General features: G+C 37.1%; 1 pseudogene; it reads left to right on the top strand.

Moving 5' to 3' along the window:
• Window positions 21598–21936, top strand: LOC102171088 (annotated as a pseudogene).

Raw genomic sequence — 25219 nt, 5'->3', positions numbered from 1 at the left:
ATTGGACCTTCAGCTTCAGCACGAGTCCTTCCAATGAATATTCAGAGTTGATTATCTTTAGGATTGACTGGTTTGATCTCCTTAAACTCCAAGTGACTCTCAAGGGTTTTCTTCAGCCCACCACAATTCGAAAGCATCAATTTTTTGGCACTCAGCCATGGTCCAATTCTCAAATCCATACATGACTACTGCAAAAAACCACAGCTTTGACTATATGGATCTTTGTTGGCAAAGTGATGTCTCCACTTTTTAATATGCTGTCTAGGTTTTTCGTAGCTTTCCTTTCAAGGAGCAAGAGTCTTTTAATTTCATGGCTGCAATCACCATCTGCAGTGAGTATCTGGAGCTCAAGAAAAGAGTGATATGGGAAGGCATTGGGGGAGGATGTTAAAAATGACTGAAATAATGCCTTAAGGTATTGTATGAAGAATAAGCTATAAGAGCACAACTGTATGATTGGGAAGACTCTATGTAGGACACAACTCAATTCAGATAACATAAAATGTCAGTTTCTTGGAATGTGGTGGCGGCAATGGAGTGTATATGAGAGTTATACTTTTAAATATATTTTGAAAATAAAAATGACAGGATTTGCTGGTGGATTAAATACTGAGATATGGTCTAGGTGTGTGAATGTTGACATCCTCACAGTGGCCTCCAGTAGTGGGAAAAGCTGTCTACTCTCCAAGCCTTGATCCCTAGGGCAAAGCTGAGAATGTTTTGAGAAAGAGGGGGATTTTTCCTAATATTCTCAGAGGCCCCATTGCCTGCCAAACCCTCAGACTGCTAGGCTACTTGAGGATTGAACTGTCACTTCTTTCTTTACACCCAATACCTTCAAGGGAACTGGGTACAGGATGTTATAAAAGGAGAACAATTTAACCTTCTCTGAGATTTTTGGCTTGAGCAATTATGAGGATTGTGACAACACATAGTTGCAGACTGCAAAACATGTAAGTGGAAGATAAGTGAATTCTCTTTGAAATCAGTGGATATTAATTATTAACTGCTTAGATTGTTGATGACTAGACATATTGTCTTATTTGACAGCATTCTCTATTTAATTTCTACAATTCAAAGAAATTTTAGAGTTTTAAAGCTGTAGCAATAGGCTGTTTATTCACTTCTGCTCTCAAAAACTAGTTTTCCTGTGTGTGTATGTGTGTGTGTGTGTGTGTGTGTGTGTGTGTTAGTTGTGCAGTTGTGTCTGACTCTTTGTGACCCCATGGACTGTGGCCTGCCAGGCTCTCTTGTCTATGGGATTCTCTAGGCAAGAATACTGGAGTGGGTTACCATGCCCTTCTCCAGGGGATCTTCCTGACCAGGGATTGAACCCAGGTGTCCGGCACTGCAGGCAGATTCTTTACCATTTGAACTACAGATTTCCCATGTAGGTTAGCATAAATATTGTCCTCTTTCCCATTGTTAATTTAGAAAATAATCTTCAGTAAGTACAAATGTTGATGAAGACCACCAGATTATTTATCTAGCTTGTGTTAGAGAGAATAGGAGCTTTTGGTAAATATCTTTTCCCTCTTATTAGCCAGCAGAGTCCCTACAGAGAAACAGCATGACGCTCAGAGAGAAGCACTATATTTGATTGTGCTACAATCACTCCATTTTCAGTCTACCACTCCACTCTTGTAAGTGGTAGTAATTTGTCTTTTGGTAAACTAGTTGACCTAAACATAATCACTTTTAAACTTTTGAACTAACACATGATTTGGGGGAAAAAAAAAAAAAGTCTGAAAAGATAATGTTCTCCATGTCTTCAATTCTTTCCAAAGTTTCTCTAAATTGAATATACAGATTTTATCCTCACAAAGTTTCATCAGGTATGTTGACATCCATGTGCATGTAAACATTTGATTTAAAAATAACTTTTTAAAATCAAAATTAAATTGTTGTGGTAGTAGGAAACTAATGAGTACATTCAGGCTTCTGTCTCCTGCTTCAATTCTCTTCCAGAGACATAAATCTTAGCCAAAAAAAAAAAGAAGACCTACTAGCAGCTTGACTGTGATAGAACTTAAAACTGAAGCAGAAACAAAACCATCCAAATGTTACTGCTACTTGCCAAATAAGCAAACAATACCAAATATGACATGAAAGATAAGCTCAAAATATCTCACCAGTGCATTTATATATGTATACAAGACCACTGATATACCTAGCAGTAACTCTGCACTGAATCATGTTTTTGAAAATAAAGGGACTGATTATTCAATCACTTTACTGGTTTGTACATTATAATGAATCATATAGCTGAGTCTAGCCCTCCATGTCCTAGAAGTATCCTTCACTGACTCCACACTGTCTCTTTTTCCCATCTTCCATTTCCACAACAAACCAGTATATCCAACTTTGCTTGACTGCAGGTTTTGTGACAGATAATCTCTGGTTAGAAGGCTTTAATAAGTATAGGTCCTATTGAAATTTGTCTGACCAGCACTGCCATAGACCAGCACACTTGACATGGCAACAATCAAGTTGATATGAGACTCCTTTAGCCTTTTCCTGCTTGAGGCACCAAACTAGAGACTACCCAGATAAATATCCAAGGATAAAATGAAAAATACATTGTGATATAGTCATAAAATGGCATGTAGTTACAACAATAATACATAGCAACTGCTGAATCCCACAAGCATGATGAGAGAAAGAAATCACATACATAAGAATACATACTATATGATTATACATGTACAAAGTAGCCAGATAAGCATATATAATCAGTACTGCTAGAGGTCATAATTATGATTACCACTGATGGTGGGGTAACTGGAAGTGTACTTTGGATAGTTTCTGCCTTGCTGTCAAATTCTATTTACAAATCTGTTTCTGATTAGACAGGTGTGTAAAATACATAAAAAGAAAATGAACATTTAGTGAATTATGTACTTTTATGAATCTGTATAAAAAAAACAAAAGTCCCCTATGTTAAATAATATATTTTCCCATCAAGATATGTTCTACTAAAGGGGTTGTAGCCTCTTAAAGACAAATAGATAGAACAAATTTCCATTTGATTATTGTCAAATCTTATTCAAATTTAAAGAAACAGGATGCTAATTTAATAAAATTTTATTTGACAAAATTTAAAAAAAAATTCAGCAAATTAGAATAGGTTGTCTCAAAACACTGCAGAGATAGAAACTGTATTTCATACATTAAAAATGAAATATAGTACATTTTTCTATACAAATATAAACCTCTTATATTGACATATTCTCATTTTCTGATTTATATGTGCATGCATTGACTGAATTAAAAAAATTACTTAGCTTAGCTGAAGACACATTTCTCTTTTACTTCTTTAGCCATTCTTTATCATTAAAAGCTCAAATAGGAAAGAACATCTTGTTAAAGTCCCTCTATATACACATAGGTCAAATACATGATTATTTATGTAGAGATCAGATTCTGAAAAATGTATTTCCAGTTGATAAAATACAGACATAACCACTGGACAAAAAATCCATCTTGTCAAAGCTTTGATTTTTCCAGTAGTCATGTATGGATGTGAGAGTTGGACTATAAAGAAAGCTGAGCACCAAAGAATTGATGCTTTTGGAGTGTGGTGTTGGAGAAGACTTTTGAGAGCCCCTTGGACTGCAAGGACATCCAACCAGTCCATCCTAAAGGAAATCAGTCCTGAATATTCATTTGAAGGACTAATGCTAAAGCAGAACAATAAGCATTAATTACTATAGACTGAATATGCTTATTTTAGCAAATATTTAATTTATAATTGCCTTAATATTTCACTTAATTCACTTAATGTTACATTTAAAAAATAATCATTGCAATCAGGAGACCATTTCCCAAAAACAGTGTGTTAAGAAGTGTGGTCCATGAAATCTATACCAAATGTGCACCATATATTAAACTCAACTCTGATATATTACTAAAGGTTTCAAAATCTATTTACTATTTGGCATTTAAAATAAGCATGCTTTCAGTTATTTGGTAATATGCCATATTTATTACCACTTATAACAGAGTTGATCAGTTAATGAAATAAAACAAAATGACAAATGGCTATTAAGGAATCTAGAATAACTGGCACATATGGCATTGATAATACTCAGAGAGCCACAACAAAATAAACTCTTCAAAGTAAGTACAAATTAATCAACCTAATTAAATGAGGCAGTATTAGCAAATATGACAATAAAATTTCTCATTTTATTCATTTACCAGCAGGAACAGGTTTAAAGCTGCAGTTATTTTAGCTCCTGCCTTTAAATATTATCAAATCTTCAAAGATGATGCTGTGAAAGTGCTGCACTCAATATGCCAGCAAATTTGGAAAACTCAAAGGTGGTCACAGGACTGGAAAAGGTCAGTTTTCATTCCAATCCCAAAGAAAGGCAATGCCAAAGAATGCTCAAACTACCGCACAATTGCACTCATCACACCTGCTAGCAAAGTAATACTCAAAATTCTCCAAGCCAGGCTTCAGCAATATGTGAACCGCAAACTCCCTGAAGTTCAAGCTGATGTTAGAAAAGGCAGAGGAACCAGAGATCAAATTGCCAACATCCGCTGGATCATGGAAAAAGCAAGAGAGTTCCAGAAAAACATCTATTTCTGCTTTATTGACTATGCCAAAGTCTTTGACTGTGTAGATCACAATAAACTGTGGAAGATTCTGAAAGAGATTGGAATACCAGACCACCTGACCTGCCTCTTGAGAAATCTGTATGCAGGTCAGGAAGCAACAGTTAGAACTGGACATGGAACAACAGACTGGTTCCAAATAGGAAAAGGAGTATGTCAAGGCTGTAAATTGTCACCCTGCTTATTTAACTTCTATGCAGAGTACATCATGAGAAACACTGGACTGGAAGAAACACAAGATGGAATCAGGATTGCCGGGAGAAATATCAATAACTTCAGATATGCAGATGACACCACCCTTATGGAAGAAGGTGAAGAGGAACTAAAAAGCCTCTTGATGAAAGTGAAAGAGGAGAGTGAAAAAGTTGGCTTAAAGCTCAACATTCAGAAAATGAAGATCATGGCATCTGGTCCCATGACTTCATGGGAAATAGATGGGGAAACACTGGAAACAGTGTCAGACTTTATTTTTCGGGGCTCCAAAATCACTGCAGATGGTGATTTCAGCCATGAAATTAAAAGACGCTTACTCCTTGGAAGAAGTTATGACCAACCTAGATAGCATATTCAAAAGCAGAGACATTACTTTGCCAACTAAGGTCCATCTAGTCAAGGCTATAGTTTTACCAGTAGTCATGTATGGATGTGAGAGTTGGACTGTGAAGAAAGCTGAGCGCCAAAGAATTGATGCTTTTGAACTGTGGTGTTGGAGAAGACTGTTGAGAGTCCCTTGGACTGCAAGAAGTTCCAACCAGTCCATTCTGAAGGAGATCAGCCCTGGGTGTTCTTTGAAAGGAATGATGCTAAAGCTGAAACTCCAATACTTTGTCCACCTCATGCAAAGAGTTGGCTCATTGGAAAATACTTTGATGCTGGGAGGGATTGGGGGCAGGAGATGAAGGGGACAACAGAGGATGAGATGGCCGGATGGCATCACTGACATGATGGACGTGAGTCAGTGAACTCTGGGAGATGGTGATGGACAGGGAGGCCTGGCGTGCTGTGATTCACGGGGTCGCAAAGAGTCAGACATGACTGAGTGACTGAACTGAGCTGAATACCAAAATATTATAAAAGAACATGTCATCTCACTTTTTCATTTTTGACGTTTAGTAAATGTCATCTTATAATTATCTTAAGTTGCTTTAAGAAGAGATATTATTAAGAGGATTACATACAGTTAAAGGGAAGAAAAATCTTTCCAAATACACAGTCTTAGCTCTGTGTACTTCAACAGATTTGAAAATATTTGCTATATTCTCATGATTAAGTAATGCTCACAGGGTACTAATATGCATTCATTATAATTATTTTTATGAATAGGTTACACTTTGTCTATTGAGTATGGTAACATATACTGAAAATAATATAGTCTATAACAAAAATAGTTTATCTCTAACAGATATCAAGAGAAATGCTCTCTTCCACTATAGTAACACAATTCTTTCTAGCTTATAATCATTTGCAATGCTAAAAGTAGAAAATACTTTATGCCCTTAATTATTGTTTAATTAGTATTTATACTAGTTGGTTAAATCTCAGAGTTATTTTCATTTTCAGATTTCACTTGTCTCCAGTGAAAATCAGAAAGACTTGGTAGGAGAGCTTTTAATGTAGAAAAATATTTCTTGGTCACAGAAATTATTGTCTGTTAAGAGTCCAGATTTTAATGGTTCTTCATTTACTGGTTTGTCCCTGTCTCTTATGGAGAATGTAGACAGTTACCTAGGTTTCATGCTGAGGAAATTACATCCAGGCAACACTGACTATAATTGATGTTTGTGAGTTTCTGTGCCCAAGTGTGTTTGTCCAAGAAATGCTGTATTCCCCTCTTTCATCTCATCTTATAAATGACAGCTCATCAACTTTTATTGGGCTTCCCTGGTGGCTCAGTGGTAAAGAATCTGCCATCCAATGCAGGACATGTGGGTTTGATCTCTGGGTCTGGAAGATCCCATGGAGAAGGAAATGGCAACTCACTCCAGTATTCCTGCCTGGGAAATCCCATGAAAAGAGGAGCCTGGTGGGCTATAGTCCATGGGGATGCAAAGAGTTGGATATGACTAATCAACAAAACAACAACAACATATTTTATTGAGCATTTACTATATATACATAGCCAGATCAAGGGAGAAATAGTTAAGTGGTTGCCAAACAAAAGTTTTTTTTTTTTTTTTTTTTTAATTTATTATAGCGCCAAAACACTAGAAACAATTGTTGATGATAACTGCACCCCTTTTTGTCACTAAAAAAGTAAACTACCAGTTAGGTATTCTTGAATTATTCTTTGGCTAGTCAGTTGAAATTCTGAAATTAAATTTCAAAAGATACCATTAACTGGCATTTACTAGGAACAAATACTTTTATATTGTCAAACATATCTCAAAAGAAGTTGTTTCAAAACATAATACAAAGAAACTAAAAAGAGAAAACAAAACTAGAGAAAAATGACAACCACTCTAGCAATATTTTTAGCATTTTTGAAAATCATTGCATATGTATCAGTTCAGTTCAGTTCAGTTGCTCAGTCGTGTCTGGCTCTTTGCGACCCCATGAATCACAGATGCCAGGCCTCCCTGTCCATCACCATCTCCCAGAGTTGACCATGCTTTTCTATGCACGCTTCAGAAATAGAAAGCTAGTTTCTTTTTTGTCATCTCGGTATGTTTTGTGTTATGTATATAAAAATAATATAAATATATAATATGACATATATATTAAATGCAAAAGCTCACTATACTGTATATTGTATATTGTCATATATGGTATCTGCTTTGGAAGAACTTCACATGAAAGTTTAGCAATTTCAATCTTAACAATGACACCTCAAATTTGATCTCATTATCTCTGCGTCCTATCTTATATAATTGAGACCATGAAACTTTAAATAAATTACCAAAGATAATAAGCAGCAGTTTGAATCAGTCGTGTCTGACTCTTTGCAATGTCTATGGACTGCAGCCTGCCTGGCTCCTCTACCCATGGAATTCTCCAGACAAGAATACTGGCATGCCAGTGGGCTTCCCTGGTGGCTCAGAGGTTAAAGCATCTGCCTGGAATGTGGGAGACCTGGGTTCAATCCCTGGGTCAGGAAGGTGCCCTGGAGAAGGAAATGGCAACCCACTCTGGTACTCTTGCCTGGAGAATCCCACGGAGGGAGGAGCCTGGTAGGCTACCGTCCATGGGTTTGCAAAGAGTCAAACACAACTGAGCGACTTCACTTTGACTTTCAGTCCCTTCTCTAGGGGATCTTTCTGACCCAGGGATCAAACCCAGGTCTTCTCCATGGCAGGCAAATTCCTTACTGTCTGAGCCACCAGAGAAGCCCAGTTTGAATCAAGATATCCTTAATTCTAAAGCATGAAGTTTTCCAAATAAATGTCAAATAAATTCACTGAATATCAATATTCTACCTGCTTATTTAACTTCTATGCAGGGTACATCATGAGAAATGCTGGACTGGAAGAAACACAAGCTGGAATCAAGACTGCCGGGAGAAATATCAATAACCTCAGATATGCAGATGACACAACCCTTATGGCAGAAAGTGAAGAGGAACTAAAAAGCCTCTTGATGGAAGTAAAAGAGGAGAGCAAAAAAGTTGGCTTAAAGCTCAACATTCAGAAAACAAAGGTCATGGCATCTGGTCCCATCACTTCATGGGAAATAGATGGGGAAACAGTGGAAACAGTGTCAGACTTTATTTTTTTTGGGGCTCCAAAATCACTGCAGATGGTGACTGCAGCCATGAAATTAAAAGACGCTTACTCCTTGGAAGAAGTTATGACCAACCTAGATAGCATATTCAAAACCAGAGACATTACTTTGCCGACTAAGGTCCATCTAGTCAAGGCTATGGTTTTTCCTGTGGTCATGTATGGATGTGAGAGTTGGACTGTGAAGAAGGCTGAGCACTGAAGAATTGATGCTTTTGAACTGTGCTGTTGGAAACAACTCTTGAGAGTCCCTTTGACTACAAGGAGATCCAACCAGTCCATTCTGAAGGAGATCAACCGTGGGATTTCTTTGGAAGGAATGATGCTAAAGCTGAAACTCCAGTACTTTGGACACCTCATGAGAATAGTTGACTCATCGGAAAAAACTCGGATGCTGGAGGGATTGGGGGCAGGAGGAGAAGGGGACGACCGAGGATGAGATGGCTGGATGGCATCACTGACTCGATGGACGTGAGTCTGAGTGAACTCTGGGAGATGGTGATAAACAGAGAGGCCTGGCATGCTGCGATTCATGGAGTTGCAAAGAGTCGGACACGACTGAGTGACTGAACTGAACTGAACTGAACTGAACTGAACACTAGTCACATTTGTACATTAGCTCATTATAACACTGAGTGGATAGTGTATATTAAATTAACTATATATATATATTTAAGTATATATACATTTGTCCTTGTCCATAAAGACTAATTTTTATCCATCATGGTTTCTGTGTACTTGAAAGTAATAAAAATTATAAGGCAATAGTAACCCAGAACATCCATTTACAATTATTCAGATTATTTCTTCAGAAATATGTACCCACATAATAAGGTCTGAAAACAAAATTTTATTTCAGGCTTGAAAGTGTGGCTAATGATTTAAACAGTCTGTCACTCAAAAGTTTCCAGTGGCTTCTACTTTCTCTTAAAGGCAAAGTGGCCTTTTGACCTTCACAAGCTTCTAACGATGTCGAATTCCTCTACCACTCATCCACTTGGTTAACCATCTCTTGCCAGCTCACTGTGACCCAACTACATTGGCTTCTAAAATGTTTCCCACACTTGACAAATATACTTATGCCTCATAAGCCTTCAACTTGTCGTTCTCTCTGCTGAAACTCACATGCTCTGTTACTTTGCATCTCTTAGATGTTGCCTCAAATATCCTTTATCAGAGAGATCTTCTTGACAAACTTCAACTTTAAAAGTTTAAGTATTTAGATTGTTTCCAAAGACCAGAACTGTATGTATGTGTGTGTGTATAAGTACATATTTATGTTTATATATATATTAATGTATGTGTGTTTGTATATCTATCTATATATGCATATATATGCATACACACATATATGCATATACACACATATTTCTGTGTGTGAATACTTCTTTAGTGTAATTATTAGAATGGAGATAATGGATTAACTGGAAGAATTGAAAACTCTACTTCTAAAAGATGCATGCACTCCAATGTTCATAGAAGCACACTTTACAACAGCCAACACATGGGAGCAACCTAAGTGTCCATCAATAGTTGAATGGATTAAAAAGATGTGGTATATATACAGGAATATTACTTTGCCATAACAAAGAATGAAATGATGCCATTTGCAGCAACATGAATTTGCCTAGAGATTATCATACTAAGTGAAGTACATTAGACAGAGAAAGACAAATTCATATAACTTACATGTGGAGCCTAAAATAAAGTGATGCAAATGAATTTATGAAATAGAAACAGACTCACAGATAAGGAAAACAAGCTTACAGTTGCCAAAGGGGAAGGAGTAGAGAGGAATAAATTAGGAGAATGGGGCTAACAGATACACACTATCATGTATATATATATAACAGATAAATAACAAGGAATTACTGTATAGAACAGGGAACTATATTCAGTGTCTCATAGCAACCTACAATGGAAAAGATTTGAAAAAATATAGGTATAAAAACATATATATATGTATAGCCAAATGACTTTATTATATCCTTGAAACTAAAACAATATTGCAAATCAACTATATTCCAATTAAAAATAAGCTAACAAAAAGAAATACTGGATTAAAAAAGTTGGTATTATATTCAAGTACTTAAACTTTGTATAAGCAATGCGTAAGATCATCTATTTATATGAATCAAAGCCAAATCATTCATATCATCCTGTTTTTGAAGTATTTGTAAATACAAAAGACCGATATGGTAATTAGTTGCCCTAACTTATAAACTTAACTTATAAACTCAATTAAAGATGAGAATCTTCTTAACTTTTACCTGGCTATTTCTTCTGTGAATCTCCTATTAATAAAATGTTCCACTCTAAAATTAAGCAAACGTTTCCAATTATTTATTTCCTTAACTTTACTTTTAAAACTTAAAATATTTAATCAACTTGGAATTAATTTTGGTATATGCAATCAGGAAGATTTCTCAATTTTTAATTCTTTAAATGATTTGTAATTTGTCATAATGTTATTGGTTATATTTTCCCCACAATACCATCTCAATGTACACTGAATTTTCACACATATTTGAATTGCTTTAGGCAGTATTTTATTTCCTGGAACAATACATATTTGATAACCAGTAATAAAAAGTATTAGCTTAGTCTTTCATTTTTACTTCCTGTTTTCTATATTTTCCATCTTTGCCTGTACTTTACTCCTTTATGGGAGTTTTATAGTTTGCTTTCCCAGGTTCAAAACAAAAAATAAAGTTTGTAAGAAAAATTACATTAAATTAATTAGTATAAAGACTGACATTTTAAATACTGAGTTTACATTCTTCTATTTATATATTTTACTTGGTTAAATCAATAGAATTTAACTTTTTTAAAAGTTTTAATTATTGCTTAATGATTTTTATGTGTGATTATTTTAATCATTTTTACTGTTATGTACTAATATTTTCTCTTGTTAGATTTTTGGGTCAAATATTGTTGATTTAAATAAAAAGTCATTGCTATTTGTATGTAAATAATATAATAATTTTACATACTTGTATTATCATAGGTATTCATTTTTTCCTTTAATTGTAGAACTGATTTTCCAAAAACTAAATAACACTGTAGAAAATAATGACAAATGTGTATCATTTCTATTATTTTAATTGATTTCTTTTTCTTGAATACTCAAGTTTACTGCTAATTCCAGAAAAAAAAGTAAATGGTGAATAACAGTCGTGATTTTGAGCTCACTTGTTTTAATTTGATTTAATCCTGATTTATGATTCTGATATTTCCACATTTAGCCTTCAGTTTGAGGCTCATCCATAGGCAGATGGAGGGATGGGAGTTAGAGAATAAGAGAGTAAGTGAGAGTGAGGGAGAGCGCAAAGGAAAAGGAAGAGAAGATGAACAGAGGCATTTAAGAAGGAGAGAGGGAGAGAAAGAGACTTGAATTTGTAAATCTGTAACTGACGATGAATTTGTTAAATAACCCTTAAACTTTAAATGAGCACAGCAAACAGAAAATTTCAAATTGTTAGGATGGTATTAGTAGATTTTTCTAATAATTACCCTCTTTATTTTTATATGTCCTGTGAATACTTATCTGTCTAATCCCAAGACATCCACCTGGTGTGGTGCAAACTAGAAATATTAGTGATATTGTTATTATTAACAGCTCTATTCATGCCAGCACCTTTGCTAGAAAGTATGGTCATGGTGGGATCCAGGGAGGAATATTATATAATTCAAATAGATAATTAATGGAAATAGGAATAAACCATAGTAGATGAATAAGATGGTCACAAATTATGTCAACTGCAGAGTATGGTGTAATCATGATATTTCCATGCCATCATCTCCACACAAGATATAAAACGAAGGGTGTGCACACTAAAAGTGTGCATTAGTGGCTAATATTGAGTTAAATCTCCAAACCAGTTTTAAGGAAGAAATTGGATTCCTGCTGATTTTTATGCTGTATCTAAAGACTTCCGTAAAAGAAGACATGACACAGAACCATCTGATGACTCAATTTATAGGTTCTTGACTGCAATGATCACTAAGATCATGGTTTATAGACTTAGCTTACGCTTCTGGTTAATTTTAAGATGTCCTGAAGTAAATACTATATTTCATATCAATAGGGCAAAAGAAGTTGAAGAGCTGATCTTCTGTACTTTCTGTGGCCATAAATCAAGATGATGTGTTGCTAAGAGAGCTGCCTGGGTGAGATGGGAAACAGATTGCTGCTGCCTACCTGGTATATCATAGCTTAACATGCTCCCTCAAATATGTCAGATGTGAATGCGGATGAAATCATTTAAGGAAAATGGAAATGCAGTCTTGAGAGAGGCAGACTTAGCACTGTGACATTACAGATTATTCTGACAAAATGTATTTATGGAAATCTTTATGTCTCAGTAGCTAGAACTTTATTACTGAGTGTTGATTATGCCCAGTTGTAGCTTCATGGCATATGGTATCTTAGATAGAGATCATTTTTCCTAACTGAACACATTCCATCAGTCTGCAACAACATATATGGTGGTTTGACTAGTGCTGGGTTTGTCACTGCAAACATTCGGTGAATACCTTCAGGAATGAATCAGGCAGATACAGATACTTCTCAGAGACTCATCATTCTGATGAAAAAAAAAGTACAGACTTGTTAATCAAAATAGAATCACTCACAGAACTCTCTTCCAGGAGATTGGCTGTGAATAAAAGTCTGTATGTAGACCCAAAGGAACTCCGTATCCATCAGCAATGTTAAGAGCCTAGCTCACAGCATCAGCCAGTTAGGAGAACTGGTGTTCTAATCAATATAGAATTTGATATATTTAAGTTTTAGAGGATTAGTTTGCTAGAAAATCAAGTCAAAGGGATGAAGGAAACAAGTTATGGCCTTTATCACTCTTATTTATTAGTCAATTGCCATGGATAAAAATATAATTTATCTCCCCTGAGTTTCAACTGATGAAGTTAGACAGATAAAGGTATAACACTGTGTCCTTTAGTCAGGATGACAGATGGGAGATATCTGTAAAAATCTATAACATGAGGTCTGTGATAAGGTTATGTCAGCATACTACATAGAACTCAGAATTTATTGAATACTGATTTCTAATACCCATCCCAGTCACTGCAACCATAAGGTACATTAAAAAATAGATCTTAACTGGGTGGAAGAAATGGAGAATGATGTGGTAATTTTAAGTGAAGTACAATGTATCAAATATTACCTCTCTACTATATGTATGCAGTATAACAAAGAGTCTGAAAGTTCAATGATAAAATTAAGTAAAACTGAGATATATGAAAACAATGACCCTCAGTATGAGAAAATATTTTGATAAGTTGAGTTGAGGCCCTCATTTTATGTGGTATTATGGAAACTGGTTAAAAACCAAAATGAATTTCACCTTAAAAAATATATATACCTGTTAAATGTATCACTCTATATTAAAAAAAGTTTTCAAATATCTGTATGTAATGGATGTAAAAGATTACTTAAACTGGAACACACACACACACACACACACACAAATCACAGCTGTGAAGGGACATGGTCACAGTTAACTTTAACATTCTTTATAGGATGAATTTCTATTCTGTACTAGTACTAGGTGGTTCAAATTATTATTTTTAAAAATAATACTAGACTACTTTTTTGTGTAAGCTATTACCTCAAACATTGCAAGAGTAGTAGTAAGAAAATTCTCCACAAAAATAATCTCAACCAAGGTAAGAGGGTACACTTGGAAGATAGAGGACAGGAGGGTTAAAATGCTGGCCTGAGATCCATTCTCTCCAACTAGGGAGAGTACAAACACAGGAGATCAAGCCAACTTCACATTGGTTAAACTAAGCCACAATTTCCTGTTTCAGCTCTGACATGTAAAGAGCTTGGAAGTAAGCACAGCACACTGACACCAACTGCATATCTTGGTGGGATATAGTCTCAGGCCAGAAAACATAACAAAACAAAAGGGATCTTCAAATTTTCCTAGTAGATTTTTTTCTATCCATGTCCAAAACCACTTGCTAGATTCTCTTCTTTGAGAGAGGTCCTCGTCACCCCACCTGGATCCTATCACACTGCTCTGGGCCACTCTCCTAATATGTGTCTCCCTCATCCTGCCTGTGGGCTGACATCCCAGGTCACATCTCCTCTGCATAGGATCACCCTCTTCATCCCTCTGAAGCTCCAACACTCATGCAGGTTTTCTTTTTTGTGGATATGGCCATTTTTCTTCTGTAGTGTGTGAGCCTCTTCACATTTCTCCTTAAACTCACCTGGACTAGCAGTTATGAGATCCTTGGGAACTTTCCTATATATACATCACCAGAATTGTTGACATCACCAGAGTTGTAGACAAACCAGGCCAAAATGGCTAGATATCTGAGAAGGGCAATTACTATCAAAAATAGGTGGAAAAGCAGCGTGAATATTGTTATACTGTAATTATGATATAATTTCCAGGCATAGGAAAGGACAGGAAGCAAGCATTCCTGTGTGATCTATTATATTGATATATAAACATAACTTTCCCCATTCCCCTCTAGCCTTCCAACATTTCTTAGGTTGCTCTTTATGAGTAACAAAGGTTTATTCAGAATGAATAACAGCTGAATTTGTATCCACCTGTGCTATGGATGTTATATGATTTATATGTGTATATATATATATGTATGATCTATATGTATACACATATGTATATACATATATGTATGATTTAAGCCACCAATACTAATAGTAAAACCATTGTAAAACAGAATTTGCAGCATCAGATCTCTTTAAATGAGAAATAAGCATGTTTATTAAGCAATGTCATATTGATTATAATGATGCTAAATAAAAATCTCTTTTCTAAAAATTTTGAAATTCTTTTTCTCCACAAGTTTTGTTAATAACAATATAAAAGAAATGAAATATATTTTTTAGATTATTGTGAGGTATTTGAGTATAGACTTAGAAGACAAAGTGTGATAATTTATATTTATACCCCTCATTCCTTATAAATGCTTATGTATACCAATTAAGGAAATGAATTGTATATACACACTAATTTGAATTATACTTATTTATACAATATAATCACTATAGCTGATAATTTATTGGGATCTATATGCCAGGCACAGACACAGAGCAATAATTGGATTGTTTAATTTGATTTTCACCCCTAGCCCAGTAGAGATGATTATTTTTTCACTTTTATATATGAGAAAATAGATTTAGAAAATTACTTGCCAACTTCTCACAATTAGGAAAACAAAATAGCAAGAGGAAGCAGTTGCATGAGCTCAGAAATTTTAACCACTCTTTTATTCAGCTTCCCTCTCAATATCATTCCCTAAATTTCATACCTACATATATATATAGGTATGAGTGTGAGCTGACATCCCAGGTATGAGTGTTGGCCATACCCACAAGAAAGAAAACCTGCATGAGTGTTGGCACATCACAGAGTTGGACATGAGTGAAGCAACTTAGCACACACACACATGTAAGATCATATATATATATGAGTGTGGGCTGACATCCCAGGTCACATCTCCTCTGCATAGGATCACCCTCTTCATCCCTCTGAAGCTCCAACACTCATGCAGGTTTTCTTTCTTGTGGGTATGGCCATTTTTCTTCTGTAGTGTGTGAGCCTTTACCCACAAGTGTAAAGTTGGCTTGATCTCCTGTGTTTATACTTTCTCTATGGCCACAAGTGTATGGCCATACCCACAAGGGTGATCCTATGCAGAGGAGATGTGACCTGGGATGTCAGCCCACATCCATATATATATATATGATCTTACATGTGTGTGTGTGCTAAGTTGCTTCACTCATGTCCAACTCTGTGATGCTATGGCCTATAGCCTGCCAGGTTCCTCTGTACATGGGATTCTCCAGGTAAGAATACTGGAGTGGGCTGCCATCCCTCCTCAAGGGGATCTTCCTGACCCGGGGATCTTCCTGACCCAGGGTTCAAACCCGTGTCTCTTATGCCTCCTGCAGTGTCAGGAAGGTTTTTTACCACTAGAGCCACCTAAGAATCCATGATCTTATATATTATATACATATAATTTTAGAATGAATCTAATGTTTGTTTGTTTTATCCCAATTACTTCAGCAAACTTATAAAATAATGTTTTACCAATATATATCATTATATTTATACCAAAATATATCATTATTGAAATTGATTGAACTACTAATTTTCCACATTGAAAAAAGAAAGTGAAAGTGAAAGTGGCTCAGTTGCGTCCGACTCTTTGAGACCCCATGGACTGTCCATGGAATTCTCCAGGCCAGAATACTGGAGTGGGTAGCCTTTCCCTTCTCCAGGGAATCTTCCCAACCCAGGGATCAAACCCGGGTCTCCCACATCACAGGTGGATTCTTTACTAGCTGAGCCACAAAGGAAGTCCAATTTTACACATTAGTTTTCTTTTATAACAAAATACAAATTTATGTCTCTCACACAATATGTGCAATTTTAGAAATTTAAATAGACTCCGATATTTTTCTACAAGAAAATTAATGATAAATTGATTCTGTTTTGCATCACAATTCACTTTACAAAAGTTATTGCAACAATGTACTCAGGTTTATGTAATATAGGGGCTTCCCAGGTGGTAAAGAATCTTCCTGCCAACGCAGGAGATGTAGGAGACAAGGGTCCCATCCTTAGGTCAGGATGATTCCCTGGACTAGGAAATGGCAGTTCAATCCAGTACTCTTGCTGGGAAAATTCCATGGACAGAAGAGCCTGGGGACTACAGTGGAATCACTGAGTCAGACACAACTGAGCATGACCACATGCATGCATGTAATATAGAGCACTTGGCAGTTGGAAATGAACATAGACAAATAACTTCCCAATAGGAACACACAATATCAGAAGTGAATATCACACAGGATTCTTATTATTTGAACACTGCCCTGGAATGGGGGACAACTCTTTCATCTTATATAATGTATAAAATGATTTACGTAGATTGCAAGAATTTCATTTATGATTCTATATTCAGTGTTTTTTCCCTATGTTATTTTAGCTGATCTATTACACTTAGTTTTATAAGTAGACATTCATTTTTAGATATGAAAAATTACTTATTATGTGTTGAAATATTATTTAAAAGAATACATGTAAATAAATGTTTAATACTAAAGACATTTTTAAATTCAAGAGCCTTATAATTAAACATTATTTATATAGTACTCATAACAAAATGAGTAATTAAAAAGGGAACTAGGAAGATAATCAGAGATAGAGTATGGAAGTTGACATACTGGCTTACTGAAGCAAAGTAGGTGATTGTGTTGTCTCTTAGTTGATGCAAGATGATAAATGATGACATTGATGATAATGATGATAGATAACTAGCTAGATAGGTAGGTAGAAACACTCCTAGTCCATGAGATGCTTAAGTATTCCAGCCATGCTTTTCCATTATAAGAGTATAACCAATTTCTCTTACTTGATTTACCATCAGACTTCAGATAAATAAGCTAAGATAAAAACAGGTAGATTTCTAAACGATAGACCAGCCACTCTTTTCAAGGCTACTGGTTACTTGAACGGTGAAGGTTACTGTGCTGTTAACTAATTAGCAGTCATAAATAATGTGAAAAGAAGAATAATTCTGCCTACAAACACACAAAATTAGAAAATGATTAGTAATAAAATACTGTAAGTAAAATGAATATATACAAAGATAGTTTTAAGAGGGAGACGACAAACTTCAGGAATAGTCACAAACTAATTTCCTTCTTCAGAGATCATGCAGGTGCAAAAGGAACATTGCTCTCTACCTTTCTAACTCAGGCTCTGTTTCTCCCCAAGGTCTGAGCCACATGAACTAGAAAAAAAATAAGTTTCTTAGAGAGATCCATATTTTACTGAACAAATATTAATTGATTGAACAGAAAAAAAACTGAATTATTTTTTCCTCTGCAAGTGTTTCTCTAAATGAAGTGCCACCTTTCAAAAGTTACTAAATAATGAGCTTTGATAAGCTCATTTAAAATTTGTCAGTTGGGAATTAATTGCACATAAGATTTTATGTAGCACTAAATGTAAATAATCTTATATTTCCAATTATTCCACTACTTAGATGTAAATTAGATAAAAGTCTTCTACTTTAAGGATACTGTATGTTAAAATTTTACAGTGTTTGGTATTTTGCTCCAAAAACCTTAATATAAGAAAAGTTCAAATAATTTCAATGAAAGTGAGAAAATTTTATAATGCAGAATTTCCAGATGTAGATTATCCTCTGAAGGAGAGTTTGTTTTGCAGATAAGTACAGTATTTTTTAAAACAAAAGTGTCTGTACTGAGAACGAATTAAAGTTATGAATATAACATCAGTAACCAAGTCAGCAATAGTCCAGCTATGGAAGAAATATCCATTGTTTTCTTGAAATTGTTGTCATTATCTTTATGCCATAGATAATTAGGCAGTCCTAAATTTCCCACTGTGGTCAAAAAATTAAGACCACAGGACTTTGAAAGTGCTATCTTTTTTATACCTCTAACACTAAGGACAATTTTATTAATTTCACATAAGCCTTTTCACACTTCTAAAACTTCAACTCTGACAATTACTCAAATGTATGTGTGTGTGTGCTAAGCCACTTCAACCATGTCTGACTCTTTGTGACCCTGTGTAGTGTAACCCTCCAGGCTCTTCTGTCCATGGAATTCTCCAGGCAAGAATACTGGAGTGAATTGTCATGCCCTTCTCCAGGGAATCTTCCTGACCCAGGGATTGAACCCAAATCTCTCATGTCTCCTTCATTGGCAGGCAGGTTCTTTACCTCTAGCACCACCTGGGAAGCCCTCTCAAATGTCGGCTTTGTGCAAACCAAATTTTCTGCATTTTGAATTAAGAAAAAAAACTGTCAAAATAATTTTTTAAAACACTTTACCTTCATACCATTGTGTTAGAAATCACCATGAGATCTTAACTTGACGCATTATTTTCTAAAACAGAAGTAAAAGAGCTTCCTAGTTGATTTGCAAAACCTGATACTGGATGCTTGGGGCTGGTGCACTGAGACGACCCAGAGGGATGGTATGGGCAGGGAGGTGGGAGGGGGGGTCAGGATGGGGAACACGTGTATACCTGTGGTGGATTCACGTTGATGTATGGCAAAACCAACACAATATTGTAAAGTAATTAGCCTCCAATTAAAATAAATAAAAATATATTAAAAAACATACTTTTAAGTACTGTTACAATATTACACAATTGCATTGTAGTGACCTGCATTCAGTTACATATTCAGCTGCTGCTGCTGCTGCTAAGTCACTTCAGTCATGTCCAACTCTGTATGACCCCATAGACGGCAGCCCAGTAGGCTGCCCTATCCCTGGGATTGTCCAGACAAGAACAATGGAGGGGGTTGCCATTTCCTTCTCCAATACATGAAAGTGAAAATTCAAAGTGAAGTCGCTCAGTCCTGTCCAACTCTTAGCAACCCCATGGACTGCAGCCTACCAGGCTCCTCCGTGCATGGGATTTTCCAGGCAAGACTGTTGGAGTGGGGTGCCATTGCCTTCCAGCTAATGTGATAATTTTATTAGAGATCTGCTTGTCATTTGTATTATTGCAGAGTAACACAGTTGTGCCTACTGTATTTCAACAATGATCCTTCAAGTTTCACAAAGAAACACTTGAGAATGAAGAAGCAGAATATTATTCTTGTATATAAATATCAGGTTTTCTAGGGGGAAAAACTTGTATGTTCCTGATTATTTCTACCCACCTCCTGCATTTGGACGTCTAGGGAGGAGGGTGTTGCTTGTGTTCTTATCCTCATGCACAGAAATGCTCAGAGTCCTTGTGTACCTGTTGTCCAATTCTCTCTTGTTTCTTGTTTGGTATCTGACCATGTGGTAGACATCACAAAGCATTCATCAAAGTGTACTTTTGTGACTGTTTCTATAGTGTTAAGTTTCAGCAATTTTTTCTTTCAGTTCAGTTCAGTTCAGTTCAGTTTCTCAGTCGGGCCGACTCTTTGCGACCGCATGAATCACAGGACGCCAGGCCTCCCTGTCCATCACCAAATCCCGGAGTTCACCCAGACACACGTCCATCAAATCAGTGATGCCATCCAGACATCTCATCCTCGGTCATCCCCTTCTCCTCCTGCCCCCAATCCCTCCCAGCATCACAGTCTTTTCCAATGAGTTAACTCTTCGCATGAGGTGGCCAAGTACTGGAGTTTCAGCTTTAGCATCATTCCCTCCAAAGAAATCCCAGGGTTGATCTCCTTCAGAATGGACTGGTTGGATCTTCTTTCAGTCAAAGGGACTCTCAAGAGTCTTCTCCAACACCACAGTTCAAAAGCATCAATTCTTCGGTGCTCAGCCTTCTTCACAGTCCAACTCTCACATCCATACATGACTACTGGAAAAAAAAAGCCTTGACTAGACGGACCTTAGTCGGCAAAGTAATGTCTCTGCTTTTGAATATGCTATCTAGGTTGGTCATAACTTTTCTTTCAAGGAGTAAGCGTCTTTTAATTTCATGGCTGCAGTCACCATCCGCAGTGATTTTGGAGCCCCCAAAAATAAAGTCTGACACTGTTCCCACTATTTCCCCATCTGTTTCCCATGATGTGATGGGACCGGATGCCATGATCTTCGTTTTCTGAATGTTGAGCTTTAAGCCAACTTTTTCACTCTCCTCTTTCACTTTCATCAAGAGGCTTTTTAGTTCCTCTTCACTTTCTGCCATAAGGGTGGTGTCATCTGCCTATCTGAGGTTATTGATATTTCACACAGCAATCTTGATTCCAGCTTGTGTTTCTTCCAATCCAGCGTTTCTCATGATGTACTCTGCACATAAGTTGAATAAGCAGGGTGACAATATACAGCCTTGACATATCCCTTTCCCTCTTTGGAAACAGTCTGTTGTTCCATGCCCAGTTCTAACTGTTGCTTCCTGACCTGCATACAGATTTCTCAAGAGGCAGGTCAGGTGGTCTGGTATTCCCATCTCTCTCAGAATTTTTCACGGTTTATTGTGATCTACACAAGTCAAAGGCTTTGGTATAATCAATAAAGCAGAAATAGATGTTTTTCTGGAACTCTCTTGCTTTTTTGATGATCTAGCGGATGTTGGCAATTTGATCTCTGGTTCCTCTGCCTTTTCTAAAACCAGCTTGGGGTTCTCCCACCACCCCTGCCGCGGGTCCCAGCAGCTCTGGCGGCTGTAGGAGCGGCTGCGGTCAGGCTAGTCAGCTTCGCGAAGGCTCTCCGCGCGCCGCGGTCCTCAGGCACCGGGCTCTCGCCCATCCCGTCGCCAGGATGCCCAAGAGGAAGGTCAGCTCCGCGGAGGGGGCGGCGAAGGAGGAGCCCAAGAGGAGATCGGTGAGGTTGTCAGCTAAACCGGCTCCTGCAAAAGTGGAGACGAAGCCAAAAGAGGCGGCGGGAAAGGATAAATCTTCAGACAAAAAAGTGCAAACAAAAGGGAAAAGAGGAGCAAAGGGAAAACAGGCGGAAGTGGCCAACCAGGAGACTAAAGAAGACTTACCTGCAGAAAATGGAGAAACTAAAAACGAGGAGAGCCCAGCCTCTGATGAAGCAGAAGAGAAAGAAGCCAAGTCTGATTAATAACCACACACCGAGTCCTGCAGTGGTCCCTGTTTCCCTTCTGGTAAAATCCAGAGGAATATTTTTATCAACTATTTTGTAAATGCAAGTTTTTTAGTAGCTCTAGAAACAGTTTTAAAAAGGAGGGAATCCTACCTCATCCCATTTTTTAAGTGTAAATGCTTTTTTTTTAAAGAGGTGAAATCATTTGCTGGTTGTTTATTTTTTGGTACAACCAGGAAATAGTGGGATATTGGATACGGGAGGCTTTGATTGTCTTGGGTGTCAGCTTAACATTCCATAGATGGGGAGTAGCTTTTATATCCTATAATACAAAAACATACTAAATGGCAGTTTGGAGTCAGTTGTGCATTTAATGTCTTCAACACTTTAAATTACTTCTCTTCCCATATTGTTTTGGTAGAATTATTTCCTACAGCAAACCACTTTTTGATCTTGGCTCTCCTGGTCAGAATTTTGTGCACTATACTATAACATCTTTGGTCGTGGTAGTCCAGTTTTCCTAGTAACTTGGTCAATGTGCTGTGACCGTTTGACAGTTTGGGTATGTAGTGTATATGATATTAAATTGTGAATCAGTGGGACTTATGATGTAACAACATATCAATATTTGAAGATATTGGTATTTGATATCCTGTTAAGGAAAGTTTGCTCCAAATTTTAAGCTGGAAACTCACTGGAATAACTTAAGAATCACAACTACATGATATTTTAGATTTCTGGTACGTATGTGAAGAATTGTGTACAAATTGAAATGTCTGTGTAGTGATCCTCAAAACAACCAATAAAATCTCAGTTATAAAAGAAAAAAAAATAAATAAAACCAGCTTGAACATCAGGGGTTCACGGTTCACGTATTACTGAAGCCTGGCTTGGAGAATTTTGAGCATTACTTTACTAGCATGTGAGATGAGTGCCATTGTGCGGTAGTTTGAGCACTCTTTGGCATTGCCTTTCTTTGGAATTGGAGTGAAAACTGACTTTTTCCAGTCCTGTGGCCACTGCTGAGTTTTCCAAATTTGTTGGCATATTGAGTGCAGCACTTTCACAGCATCATTTTTCAAGATTTGAAACAGCTCAACTGGAATTCCATTCACCTCCACTAGCTTTGTTTGTAGTGATGCTTTCTAAGGCCCACTTGACTTCACATTCCAGGATGTTTGGCTCTAGGTGAGTGATCACACCATCGTAATTATCTTGGTCATGAGGATCTTTTCTGTACAGTTCTTCTGTGTATTCTTGCTACCTCTTCTTAATATCTTCTGCTTCTGTTAAGTCCAGACCATTTCTGTCCTTTATCAAGCCCATCTTTGCATGAAATGGTCCCTTGGTATCTAGTTTTCTTGCAGAGATCTCTAGTCTTTCCCATTCTGTTGTTTTCCTCTATTTCTTTGCATTGATTGCTGAAGAAGGCTTTCTTATCTCTTGCTATTCTTTGGAATTCTGCATTCAGATGCTTATATCTTTCCTTTTCTCCTTTGCTTTTTGCCTCTCTTCTTTTCACAGCTATTTGTAAGGCCACCCCAGACAGCCATTTTGCTTTTTCGCATTTCTTTTTCATGAGGATGGTCTTGTTCCCTGTCTCCTGTACAATGTCACGAACCTCATTCCATATTTCATCAGGCACTGTATCTATCAGATCTAGACCCTTAAATCTATTCCTCACTTCCACTGTATAATCATAAGGGATTTGATTTAGGTCATACCTGAATGGTCTAGTGGTTTTCCCCACTTTCTTCAATTTAAGTCTCAATTTGGTAATAAGGAGTTCATGATCTGAGCCACAGTCAGCTCCTGGTCTTGTTTTTGCTGACTGTATAAAGCTTCTCCATCTTTGGCTGCATAGAATATAATGAATCAAATTTCGGTGTTGACCATCTGGTGATGTCCATGTGTAGAGTCTTCTCTTGTGTTGTTGGAAGAGGGTGTTTGCTATGACCAGTGCATTTTCTTGGCAAAACTCTATTAGTCTTTGCTCTGCTTCATTCCTTATTCCAAGGCCAAATTTGCCTGTTACTGCAGGTGTTTCTTGACTTCCTACTTTTGCATTCAGTCCCCTATAATGAAAAGGACATCTTTTTTGGGTGTTAGTTCTAAAAGGTCTTGTAGGTCTTCATAGAACCGTTCAACTTCAGCTTCTTCAGTGTTACTGGTTGGGGCATAGACTTGGATTACTGTGATCTTGAATGGTTTGCCTTGGAAACAAACAGAGATCATTCTGTCGTTTTTGAGATTGCATCCAAGTACTGCATTTCGAATTCTTTTGTTGACCATGATGGCTACTCCATTTATTCTGAGGGATTCCTGCCCACAGTAGTAGATATAATGGTCATCTGAGTTAAATTCACCCATTCCAGTCCATTTTAGTTCACTGATTCCTAGAATGTCGACATTCACTCTTGCCATCTCCTGTTTGACCACTTCCAATTTGCCTTGATTCATGGACCTGACATTCCAGGTTCCTATGCAATATTGCTCTTTACAGCATTGGACCTTGCTTCTATCACCAGTCACATCCACAGCTGGGTATTGTTTTTGCTGTGGCTCCATCCCTTCATTCTTTCTGGAGTTATTTCTCCACTGATCTCCAGTAGCATATTGGGCACCTACTGACCTTGGGAGTTCCTCTTTCAGTATCCTATCATTTTGCCTTTTCATACTGTTCATGGGGTTCTCAAGGCAAGAATACTGACGTGGTTTGCCACTCCCTTCTCCAGTGGACTACATTCTGTCAGACCTCTCCACCATGACCCGCCTGTCTTGGGTGGCCCCACGGACATGGCTTAGTTTCATTGAGTTAGACAAGGCTGTGGTCCTAGTGTGATTAGTTTGACTAGTTTTCTGTGAGTATGGTGAATATTGACCACCTAAGGGTTTCCCTGATGGCTCAGAAGTTAAAGCGTCTGTCTTCAATGCAGGAGACTGGGTTCAATCCCTGGGTCGGGAAGATCCCCTGGAGAAGGAAATGGTAACCCATTCCAGTATTCTTGCTTGGAGAATCCCATGGACGGAGAAGCCTGGTAGGCTACAGTTCACGGAGTCGCAAAGAGTCAGACACAACTGAGCAACTTCACTTTCACTTTCACTAAGAGGCTTAAGAGTCGGACAGGACTGAGCGACTGAACTGAACTGAAGAGGCTCAAAGAGAAATCAGAGGAATTGATAACTTGGAGGGCTACAGTCCATGGGGTACAGAGTTGACACAATTACACATGCAGACAACCCCTCATATATTTGTTTTGTTCTTAATCATACAAAGGATGAGATAATGAACTTAGGAAAGCTAGGTTTTTATTCTCTTTTGCTTGGCCAGTAT

Source organism: Capra hircus, chromosome 17 (assembly GCF_001704415.2).
Source record: "Capra hircus breed San Clemente chromosome 17, ASM170441v1, whole genome shotgun sequence".
Classification (NCBI taxonomy): domain Eukaryota; kingdom Metazoa; phylum Chordata; class Mammalia; order Artiodactyla; family Bovidae; genus Capra; species Capra hircus.
This window is presented reverse-complemented; position numbering and strand designations above follow the sequence as displayed.